We start from the raw sequence: 12,273 nt of genomic DNA, 5'->3' as shown, positions 1-12,273 counted from the left end.
TCGATTAAGGTTTTCTTCGTATAGTACAATTAGTTAGATATATATTAATTAGTTGCATTAATAATGGAAAATCTTCTGTTGTTTATGTCAGAAATGTCACCCTTGTTAATAATACTCTTTTTAAAAATATATTATTTAATAGAGGATATAATTTGAAATATTTCGCTTATGTATACTTTATAATTAATACATAAAATATATTTCAAACTGAACAATATATTTTTTGACGGAAGAATTACAAATATATATATATATATATATATATATATACAGTGTAGGTAAAAGTTTATGATCGGTATGGACCTTACGTGAAATGGAGTAAGAAACACCTGTTTAAAACGAGAGAGGTATATTAGGGCCGCCCTTTATATCGTCGAAAATGCATTAGTGCAAATAATAAAAGAGGGTAAATTCAACGTTGCCAAACTTATTGGTTTTATTTGACCTGTCGTCTTTTTAGCATTTGAAGAATGTTCTAAGATAATAAAATTTGGGTGAATTGATTTAAATGGCTGGTTTTTATTGGGAATATGCCACAATTTTACCTTACAATAAGTTTAATTTAACATTTTGATTTCCACTTCGGATATATAAATAAAATTTATTAATGTTTCGTATTTTAAGTACGATTTCCGAATTGGAAATCTAAACGTCAAAATAAGCTTATTTTAAAGTTACATTGTGTCTTTTTCCCAATAAAAATAATAAACAGCATTATGACGCCACAATAAAAAAGTTTCATACAAAATTATTTGGCAATGTCGCGTCGTCAAAGTAACGACACTTTGATTGTGGTAACAAGCAGAACAGAACTCGTTTGGTATTCCATGGGTTAATGGGTTTTTCTTTCATAAAGCATAATAAATAAAGACAGTACTAGTAAAGCATTAGGAAGGAGTAGATGTATTATATTAAATTTAAACTGGACGAAAAATTAAGTCTTTTAATTAAAAATACGATATTATTTGGTATTTTCAAAATAATATTCTTGAAACCATATTTTCCTTTAGATTTTTTGGAGGTAGTAGGTTTGAAAATAAAAATTAATTCTATAAAAATGAAACAAAAAAATATAAAATTAGTATAAAAATAAAATCAAATAAAAAATAAGTCCAACACTACTGATTAATTGTTTAAATTAAAAATACCACCCCCAAATTGTAACGAACGGTAACCAAATCTATTAAACAACGCTTTTCTTATGGCATTGAGTTCATCCGTCGATATGTTTTGGCTAAGTTGGATTATCTTTTCCTTCAGTTCCTTCAAGTTGGTGGCTTCCTTGAACTTATACCTGTACAATTTCGTTTTCAGCATCCCCTTAAAATAAAAACCTAGACGAGCTAAGTCGGGTGACCGAAGGGGCCATTTTATTTTACCGTCTGTACTAATGACACGTTCAGCAAAAATGAACGCTAAATAGTCTCTAACGGCTTTTGCTTTATGTACAGCACAGCCGTCTTGTTGAAACCAAATTTCGTTGAAGTTAATTTGAAGACATTGAAGTGCAGGAATAATTTGATTTTGCAGTAATTAGAGATATTTGACTGCGTTTAAATTGCCTTCAATGAAAAAAGGACCAATAATATGGTCTCCCAAAATTCCAGTCCAAACATTCAACTTTTGTGGATACTGCGTCCGCACAGACACACTCAAATGGTTATTCTCCTGAGACCAATAACGTACAACGAATGGATTATGCTTCTTTTGAATTGTGAAGAAGAACTCATCTGTAAACAAAATATTTTTCAAAAAATTATTATTTGCATGGCATCTCTCCATCATAATTTCACAAAATTGCATCCGTTTAAATTGATCATCAGGAAATATTTATCGCGTTGTCTGTACTTTATAACAATAGTAGTTGTTTCTTTTCAAAATATTCCTCACTGTTTTTGTATTCAAATCAACTTCATCTGCAATTTGTTTACTTGAATACGGAATCGCTTCAGCCAATGCACAAAGTTGAATTTCTCTAATTTCTTGTTCTTGAGATATTTTCTTTTCGCGAGGTTGATCTGATAGGCAGAATTTTTTACATCTGCCATTAGTACAGCCAAACATTTCAAATTGATGAATAATGGCCAATACAGTTTTTCTATAGGTTTTGGCCTATCTTCAAAAGCCGTAATAAATAAATTAATAGTTTCTTGTACTGAATTGCCCCCAAAGCACCATTTTATTATTTGTACCCGTTCTCCGGATTTAGACGCACTCGAGACGTAACAAACGGACTGTAAATATTATTTCAATGTATAAATCGACGGAGTGGAATTTTTGCGCATGGGTAGAAACAGTGGCTAAAGTTGATGACCATGATACTATGATATCCTTTTATTATTTATTATTATTTTATAAATTTTTAATGTCCATTGTAACAAATAATCAACAAAATCAAAATTCGAATATGTTGATAGTCAACTTTACAAAATGGAGGGCGAGACAGACAGTTCACTTTGGTTGACAGCACAAAATTCTTCCTTTTGATTGGCCAGACGTAAGCAATGCACTGTAAAAGATGAAAGTTGGTCAACTCTACCGTTCCACTCCGTTTTACTTACGTTCCGTCATGCGTTTACGTTCATTTATAAATAATAGTACACAAAATTCTATGTTGATCTGTTTTCAGTGCGTCTACGTATACAGTCAGTTAAACTATAAATCCAGCTTTACGCGGTTACCTCCAAAAAGAAATACATAGCATAGCGTTCAGCCTGTTTCGTATGCAGTTTACCATTGAGAGAACGGACGAATGACGATGTTGCCAAAATTTTCTTGTTTTATTGGAAATTAGGTTACAATTTCGTCAAATAAAAACGAATCTGTAAATTTCTCATGGATATAAGAAATTTTGTACCAGTAATTGTGTCAATTAGTGTTTGACTTTTAATATAAGGCAACCCTGCCGCTGTTTCTTACGTATAAGCTGGATCGGAAATAATCGTCTGGCGTTCACTAATGGACGTGCATGAATGTGGAGGGGAGACAAAGGAGAAATATGGTTGTTATCTTTGTCTAAAAATATGATTTTATAAAATATATGTGTTAGATATCCTGTTAAATTCTATTATACCGACCATAAACTTTTACCTACAACGTATATATATATATATATATATATATATATATATATATATATATATATATATATATATATATATATATATATATATATACTAAGGTACACTCGAAGAGTGGTGGGTTTTTCGGTCAAAGTGGAGAAATAAAAGACAAAGAAGGTGGCTACTTCATCAATTTATTGAAGACGTTTCGCTTTTTGCTCAGAAAGCATCATCAGTTCATCTAAAAAGAACAATATGAAACCAAACATCCATAGAGAAGTTACAATAAAAGTGTGTTACCTTACAAAGACATGTAGCAGTCAATGATGTTAAAAATATGAAAAAGCTTACGAAACTGGACATTTATAGTTAAAGTTGTATAAAACAATTAATTGAAACTAGGTATAGTTTGCAATTTAACAAAATTAGTACAGCAAAAGAACATTTATTTAATCAATTAGATTTTAATTTTAACTTTAGGTAATATTATAAGTTATTTAAGATTAATATAGTAATAAAGATAAAATGAAGTTAACAGTCTTAAGCTTACTGACTATCGCAGGTAAATAAATTGACAAGTTTAACACCCACGCACACAACGTGAATAGATATGGCCTTGAGGTCAAAATAACAAAAACAGCAAGGCAAACTACCAACCTCTATATAATAGGGCGGTATATTCAAAGAATGTGATAAATTTGGTTGACAACTTGTCGTTAAAAAACCAAACAATGAAAGGAAAAGGTGGTTAAGATCACCATTTACCCTACAGTGGTTGATCTGTCAACAAAGAACAAAGCATGCGAGGTCAATCCAAAATATCATATATTATAATATTATGACGTCACTGGTTAGCCAGCCAACAGGTGAAGATTAATACAACTTCCACAGTCCAAAGGTTCAAAACATTTGGGACCGTAATGAAAAAGATTCTATGAATCAATTTCAGTTTAAAAAATTTTATCAAACAAGTTCATCAAAAGGAACAATTACTTAATTATGTAAAAGTGATATTGACAAGTAGTTAATAAAATGTAAGTTGATAAATCTAAGATAAGAAAAGAATAATTTATTTTATTTTATTTTTATTTATATTTATTATATGAAAATGTGATAAAAAAACCCATTGTGGGACAAAATTTAAGTAAACAACATATCAAGCCTAATTCTGCAAAATTAATGCGTGATAAATTTGGCTCAAATTACTAATGTCGGTTCTCTTATTAAGGGTATTTGTATGTTTTAATATTGAACACGTTTCTAAAAACCGTCTTTTAACGAGATTGCGTTCAGTGCCAAGAATTTTAACTTCATTAAAGTTTACTTCGTGCTTCGTGTTAATAGCATGTTGGGCAAGAGCACAAGTATGCTTAGATAAATTAATATCACTGCGGTGTGTCGTAAGACGCCCTCTCAGTGATCTCCCTGTCTGACCGATGTAACATGAGTCACACTCAGCACAAGGTATATGATATATTACATTAACTTGTTCCAGAAGGGACAGAGGTGTTTTAGTTTTAGAAAACAAATTCCTGACAGTCTTAGCATTCTTAATTGCAATTTTAACCGGTACGTTGTTATGTTTGTACAGTTTAACGAGTTTCTCAGTAACTTGAGGAAAATAAGGTAACGATGAGTAATGGGTAGTTGGATTCCCAAGTACAGTATTAGGCAGAACAGTGTTGTTAATTGAATTATTTGATATTATTCTAAGTTGGTCACCATTGGGTATGTCACTTGAAGAAGAACCATAGCTTTGAACGAAAAGGTATTTATTAATAAGGGAGGATAGATAGGAATTCTCAATCAGAATATTCTTAAGTAATTGAAGGGATTCCCTTCGATTAGTCGGATGTGTCAGTCTATTTAGCCTGCAGCTTAAAGCTTTAATAAGGTTTAATTTGTATTTAAAGGGATGACAAGAGTGGTAGTTGAGAAACCTGTTAGAGGCCATTGGTTTCCTGTACCAACTTGTAGTTAGGGTGTTATCTCCCATTCTAATGACACGCATGTCTAAGAAGGGAATACTATTTGTGTTAGAGTCCTCAAGTTCAAGTTCAACAGTGAACTGTAAATGAGGATCAAACTCATTGAATAAAGACAAGGTGGCCTGAATCTTGTCTGGAGGTAAGGCTAGTAATAAGTCATCAACATACATATCAACATAATTAACCAGGATGGGAGAGATTGAGGAACCCATAGGTGTCCCAAAAATTTGAAGGTAATATTTGTCGTTGAAGACCAAAAAATTAGTGTCAAATATTAATTGTAAAAGTTCTGCAAATACATCCCAGGATACAGGACAGTTTGGTTGGATGGAGTTCCAGTGATTTCTTAAGGAGGTAATAACGCTAGAAAGAGGTAAATTAGTGAAAAGAGATACCACATCAAAACTCACTAAAATGTAGCCTTGTGGAAGTTCAAAATTATTAATAAATTCACTAAAATGGAAAGAATCAACAATAATAAAGTTGTTATCATAATTATAAGATTTAGATAAGATGTCAGTTAAAAATTTAGCAATATTAGTGTTTGGTGAATTAATGGAGGAAACAATTATTGGCCTCATGCTCAATGTGGGCTTATGTATTTTAGGTAGACAATAAAATCTGGGAGCATATCCATCATAATTATGTAAAAATTTTGCAAGTGGTTGATCTATGATCTTTGTATTTTTTAAATGTGTAATGAATTTATTTATTTTATTTGTAAATTTAGAGCAAGGGTTGGTAGAAAGAGGTTGATAGTATCTATCATCATCTAACAACGATTGACTGAGGTTAAGATATTGATCTCTATCCATGAGGACAGTGGCTTTCCCTTTATCACTTGTAAGAACGAGAAGATTAGGGTGAGTTTTTAAAAACGATACCGTCTCCCTGTAAATCTTATCTAACTCCGATATGGGTTGTCTAAGGCGATTAGAATAGTTCAACAGAATATTATTGGAAGAAGACCTAAGAGATAAAAGGTCAGAATTGTCAGCATGTGACAAAATATTTTCCACATCTGCTAAAATTCTACTAACAGAGTAATCTCTGAAAGTTGGCTGTAAGCCAAATTTGGGGCCCAAGGATAACAACTTGAGAATGTTGTATATATATATATATATATATATATATATATATATATATATATATATATATATATATATATATATATATAGGACATACGTAATATACATTGGCGTATATTACGTCAATATACATTGACGTAAGTGTGGCAACTGCACTTTCTCGAGTCTATGCCAACATCCCTCGACACTAAGTGATAGCCTACAATTAATCTGACAAAAAATGTGACAAATAAATGTAATACAATATTCGAATTGTATGAGGTGTAAATCAGATACGCCGTTTACTTATAATAAAATCAGAATAATATCGATTCACAATATTTTGCTCTCCTTACATTTTAATGGGTAATATTCGACTTTTTCAATGAACAACAGACGAATTCACGATACGTTTTAGCAAATTAATACTTGATCAGCACAAATTATGCGAATTCATAATTTTTTACTCTTTCTCAGTGGCGTTTAATAAAGGCATCTTAAAAGTTTTGTATTGAAATTTGAATTTATTTAAAATATTTATTTTATAAAATAAAAATAGTTGGACAACGTTTTTTTTTAATAATTGGTTTAGATAATAATTAATTGCCAAATAACAAATATAACGATTATTAGTAAAAACGTTTTTATTTATAACTATTTAAATTCTGTTTTTTAAACGTAAACAATTTTACGTGATGTGGTGTGAGTAATACTAAGCCGCAAACCCCTATCTTTTGTAGTACTGCTTATCCATAGGTATTATATTATATATCCTAGGCCTAGGCCAAGTAGCAGACTATTTAGTCTCTATACTGTTATGGTACTCTTTTTGTTTTCTGGTCAGGATTTGAACAATCAATTCACTAGATCATTCACAGTGAAGTCGGGATGGATTTTCTATCAGTCATCGTCATCGTTTAACAAGGCGGCTGTAATAAGATGCATTATCCAATATGATGACAGAGTTATTATCTGCACGCTGGAACCACGTTCTCGAACCACTTCTCGAATCATGTGGAGTTTATGTTTTCATGATAGTCTCCAGTTTTCTTCGATATAAAAACACGAACACCATTTTGCATAAAACCAGTATCGATGCCAATATGAAAGACAATTATATGCTGGCCCTTTCCTGGCTTCGCTTGCAATCTTGTCAATAAACCTTTAACAAAGGCTTGTAGTGCTATTATTACTATCGTATCTTGCCAAACTTTGGCGACTGTATGTCCGGCGTTAACTAAAGTCTCGTAACAAACTTTTCGTTTTGCCGCACGATATTTCAGAATTACGCGTATGTAATTACGTCCCAGGATATAATTTCCTCCTTATCTATTAACATGGAACTCCGGCATCGTTTTGTATATCGAAAGTTAAGATCTTGTAATGCTTTTCATAATAATTCACGTAGATTTGAGAGTTGGAGCCCTGCGGAGGATTTTTTGGGATTCGTCTAACTTAATAGGTTTTCCTCAGCGCTGATTTGCAGCTGGAGGATTAAAACCATTTGTTAGTTTTTTTCTCACGTACAATACGTTCAACTGTTGCCACTGATACTCCTGTTAAAAGAGAACAGCGACTAACAGCTTCCTTTGAAGGTAGTGTTTTTAGTTATACCACTTATACAACTTATATCACTGGTTACATCTATTTTTATTCTACGAAAAACTTATGGAATATACAGGAAATCGTGTTACTTTAACCTAATATTTTGTCATACTTTAAAATAAAAATAAAAAGCGAATTAACAAAATAAATACGAAAACTGTTAAGACAAAGCAATCGAACACAAGTTTAACAGTCATAATAGTTAACAGTATAACAATAACGATAAACACTGGTTGCAAAAACTGTTTGCATGTTATAAATAACATTTTTGCCAATTGATTGATCATTTTCCGATTATGTAATTCTTACTAAGATATTATATAGACCATTTAATTTTCAATAATCAACAAAAATGTAATACACTGACAAGTGTGAATCTGATGGTAGCACTATTTTTGCCGTCGCAGCACATATTTACTTGTCGATGACAGTTTTTAGATAACATCAATAATTTTTCAATGATATGTTTATATTTAAGAAATTCATTTGGTAAAAGCTTTAATCGTAGGAAGCCACGTACCTATACTCCCATAATAGTATGGTAAGATTGTGTAATTCACAGCACGACAAAGGTACTAATAGATATAATGATAGAATAGATTTATAATAAAATAATTTAATTCTAAAAAAAATAATGAAATAACCACTGGAATTGTGTGATTTTTCCAACAGGTGGCCTTGACGACAGCAGAATTCTCCAGAAGAACGCCGTTTAGTTCTAAAAGTCTAAAGTTATTTCAATTTGAAAAAAAATTATATGGGTCCATTAACATTTGTTATGGCAGGTCAGAAACGCACATGCGATGCTTTCGGTATCTCAGAGAGGACATTCCGAAGAATTAATAACATGAGTGAGGATGAAATAAATAAAGTAAGCAAGAGAACTCGTCGGCATCCAAAAACTTTAGATTTGCATCAGTCAATTAAACTTGCAATTAAAAATATTATATATAATATGTATAAAGCCAAAGTACATGTAACAGTTAGAGCTGTGCTACAAAAAATTAAAGACAAGGAACTGTGTGATATTAGTTTAACAAGTTTGTGGAGAGTGCTGAAACATTTCTTCTTCTTCATGTGCCATCTCCTCTAAGAAGGTTGGCAACCATCATGGCAATTCGCACTTTCGATACCGCTGCTCTAAAGATGTCAGCAGAAGTGCAGTTAAACCAAGCTCTCAAATTGTTTAACCAGGAGATGCATCTTCTTCCGCCACTCCTTCTACCCTGTATTTTTGCTTGTATTATTAATTGCACCAAGTTATGACGTTCGCCTCTCATGACATGTCCCAGATATTGCAGTTTCCTGTCTTTAATTGTATTTAAAACCTCTTTATCTTTTCCCGGCGTCAAACAGGGATGCGTGTTGAGCCCACTGCTGTTCTCAGTGGTACTGAATGAAGCAATAAAGAAAGCCAAGAGAAGAATGAGAAAACTAACATTAGGATACTGGCAAATGAAACAGACTCAACTATTAGAGCTTCTATTTGCAGACGACATGGTTTTGATAGCAGAAAACAGAGAAGACCTACAGAACAACCTTGAAATTCTAGAACAAGAACTGTCAAACATAAATATGAAAATAAATACAGAGAAAACAAAAACAATGATAATTTCAAATAAGAGAAAGACACACGCAATATAACTAAACGGAAAACAACTAGAACAAGTGGAACATTTTAAATACCTAGGAGCAATAATTGAATCAAACGGTAAACAAGACATGGAAATAAATGAGAGAATGGGTCGAACAGGAAGCTTATTTAACACTATGAAAACAACATTTTTGGGAAAAAAAGAAATACCGGAGAAGGTACCTATTCATAGGACGCTATCTCGCGCCGTTCGCATTTTATGAAATACCCTGAGGAGCCGATATCGCACTTTCCGCAGAGAAAGATTTAAAGACAGAAGTTTTCTTTAGTCTTTCGAAGTGAAGTACCACTTACATATGCTACAAAAAAAAATAAGAGGACTTCTAAAATTTCCTTTTGATATTTTATAGTTATACTTATATTGGAAAAACATGTTTTGTATTTTTTTACTGTATAATTTTTCATAAGTTTTGCATAAAAACATCTTTGAATATATTTTTTTTTTCAGATTTAAATCTCAAAAAAAATTATTTTTGTGTATCAAGTCACCCTTTAAGCTTGTAATATGATATTTATAAAGATATTACCTCAATCCACGGGGTGACTTGATACACCAAAATTTTTTTTAAAGAAACCTAAACTAAAATTTATAACGTTATGGCACTTTGACTATATAACTAGAGATCGGTTCTAAACTTTTGAGGCGTATAATAACAACTGCCTAGGTCTTTCCATTCCAAAACTACAAGAAATTGTATTTAAAAAATATATCAACTCACCCCAATTGACGGTAATATTAGTTAAGTTAATAAATAAGAAAAAATAGACATTCTTCTTCTCAGTGAAATATGGTTTAAAAAAAATTGCAATATCGATTTAATGGTTACAATCTTGTCAGGAATGACAGGCACGACGGTTATGGCGGCGTTGCCATAATAATTCATAATTCAATTTCTTTTAGTGAATTAAAGTTAAATTGTAATTTTAATAAGGATATTCAAGTTTGTGGTACAAAGATTAAATACGAAAAAAGTGAATTAAGCATATTATCTATATACAGATCGTCTAAAAGTAAAAGCGAAGTAGATGATTGGACGAATATTTTCTCGGAAGTAAGTAAACCAGCAGTTATAGGTGGAGACGCTCATCATACAATCTGGGGATCAAATTTTAACGACGTAGTTGGAAAACAACTTATAACAGCTGCAGATGATTTGGGTTATATAGTAATGAATAACGGCCAACCAACTATTTTGACCCGACCTGATCAAAATATTTCAGCCATCGATGTAACTTTCGCCTCTCCTGAACTAAATGGTAAAATAATCTGGCCCGTCTATCCAGATACTTTAGGCTCAAACTATTTTATCATCAACATGGAAATGAATTACAAGAATAAAATTGAAAAGATTAATCCTGCAAGCAAGTGGAACATAAAAAATGCCAATTTGTATTTATATGCATCTTCTGTTGAACAATTTTTTGATAAGCAGTACCAAATGGAAAATATATCAGAAAAATACAGTTTCTTAATAGATAGGATCAACCAGGCAGCAGAAATTTCAATTCCACTGTATAAACCTTTTAAAAACAAAATTCGAAACCCTCCCACTTGGTGGAATAGAGACTGCGATAGAGTCATCAGTAAGCGACAAGAATCCCTTTCAATATATAAACATAATTCAAATTTTGAAAATTATTTGAAATGTCAAGAGACCATAGCAAACGGTAAGAAAAAACTAAAAGCAATAGCCAAACAAAGTTGGAAAAATTTTGTCTCTGCCTTAAATAAAAATACTCCATCATCAGCTTAATGGAATCAAGCCAGGAAAATAAACAGAAAACCAATTTCGAACACAAAATGCTTTGACAGTACATTAGAGGAAGAATTGTTTGATCAAATAACACCACCATCTGTCATACCACGGTAAATTACAATACATTCTACAAATAACGAAAAGGAATTTTTACTAGAACCATTTAATATTACTGAATTAGAGTATGCACTCAAAAACAGAAATAATTCAAGTCCACGATTGGATAATATTAAATATCCTATGATTCAGTTTCTTCTAAAAATTGCTAAACTATTTTTATCGGATATAATCAACGACAATTCAGTTCTTCATGAATTTAAAGATGTAATTATTATTCCTATTCTCAAACCAGGTAAAAATCCCAATTTATCCGAGTCATACAGACCCATTTCCCTGATGGCTTGTCTACTAAAAGCATTAGAACGAATGATCAAACATGGACTGAAATGATGGCTAGATAAGAAAAAATTACTTCCAGACCTTCAATTTGGATACAAAAAAGGATGTGGTAGTATAGATGCTCTTGCTACATTAGTAACGGACATTCAGGATACATTTTTCAATAATACATACCTACCTACAATATGTTTGGACATAGAAGGTGCTTATAATAACATTTGTCTTGACATGCTTATGGAAAAAAAGAAATTTTTTTATACCAGCTGCATTAGTGAAAACCATTCTCAACTTTTACACTTGCAGAAAAATTTATTTGAGATCAAATAATAACAATAAACTTAGATAGATCCTTGATATAACAACCTAGGACTTCCAGAAGGGTCAGTTTTGAGCCCTTTATTATTTAATCTATATACATGTGATTTGCACAATGTCTCCATAGTAAATAACAGTTTTAATATAATACAATACGCTGATTATTTTTTTATATATTCATCTTCCAAAACATACATTAATTGCATACAAATTTTGGGAAAAATGGACGACTTCTCCAATAGCTGGTTTAAAGAAAATGGGTTTGAAATAGCACCAAGTAAATCTAGTATATATATTTTCACGAGGCATAATCTCCCAAAAATAGACAAGTTAACAGTGAACAGTCGGGAATATAATTTCTGTTCTTCAATTAAATACTTGAGGATGATTCTTGACCATAAATTAACTTGGAAGTTACACATTGAC

Source organism: Diabrotica undecimpunctata, chromosome 3, assembly GCF_040954645.1.
Source record: "Diabrotica undecimpunctata isolate CICGRU chromosome 3, icDiaUnde3, whole genome shotgun sequence".
Lineage (NCBI taxonomy): Eukaryota > Metazoa > Arthropoda > Insecta > Coleoptera > Chrysomelidae > Diabrotica > Diabrotica undecimpunctata.
The sequence above is the reverse complement of the archived record's forward strand: the minus strand, read 5'-3'. Positions refer to the sequence as shown.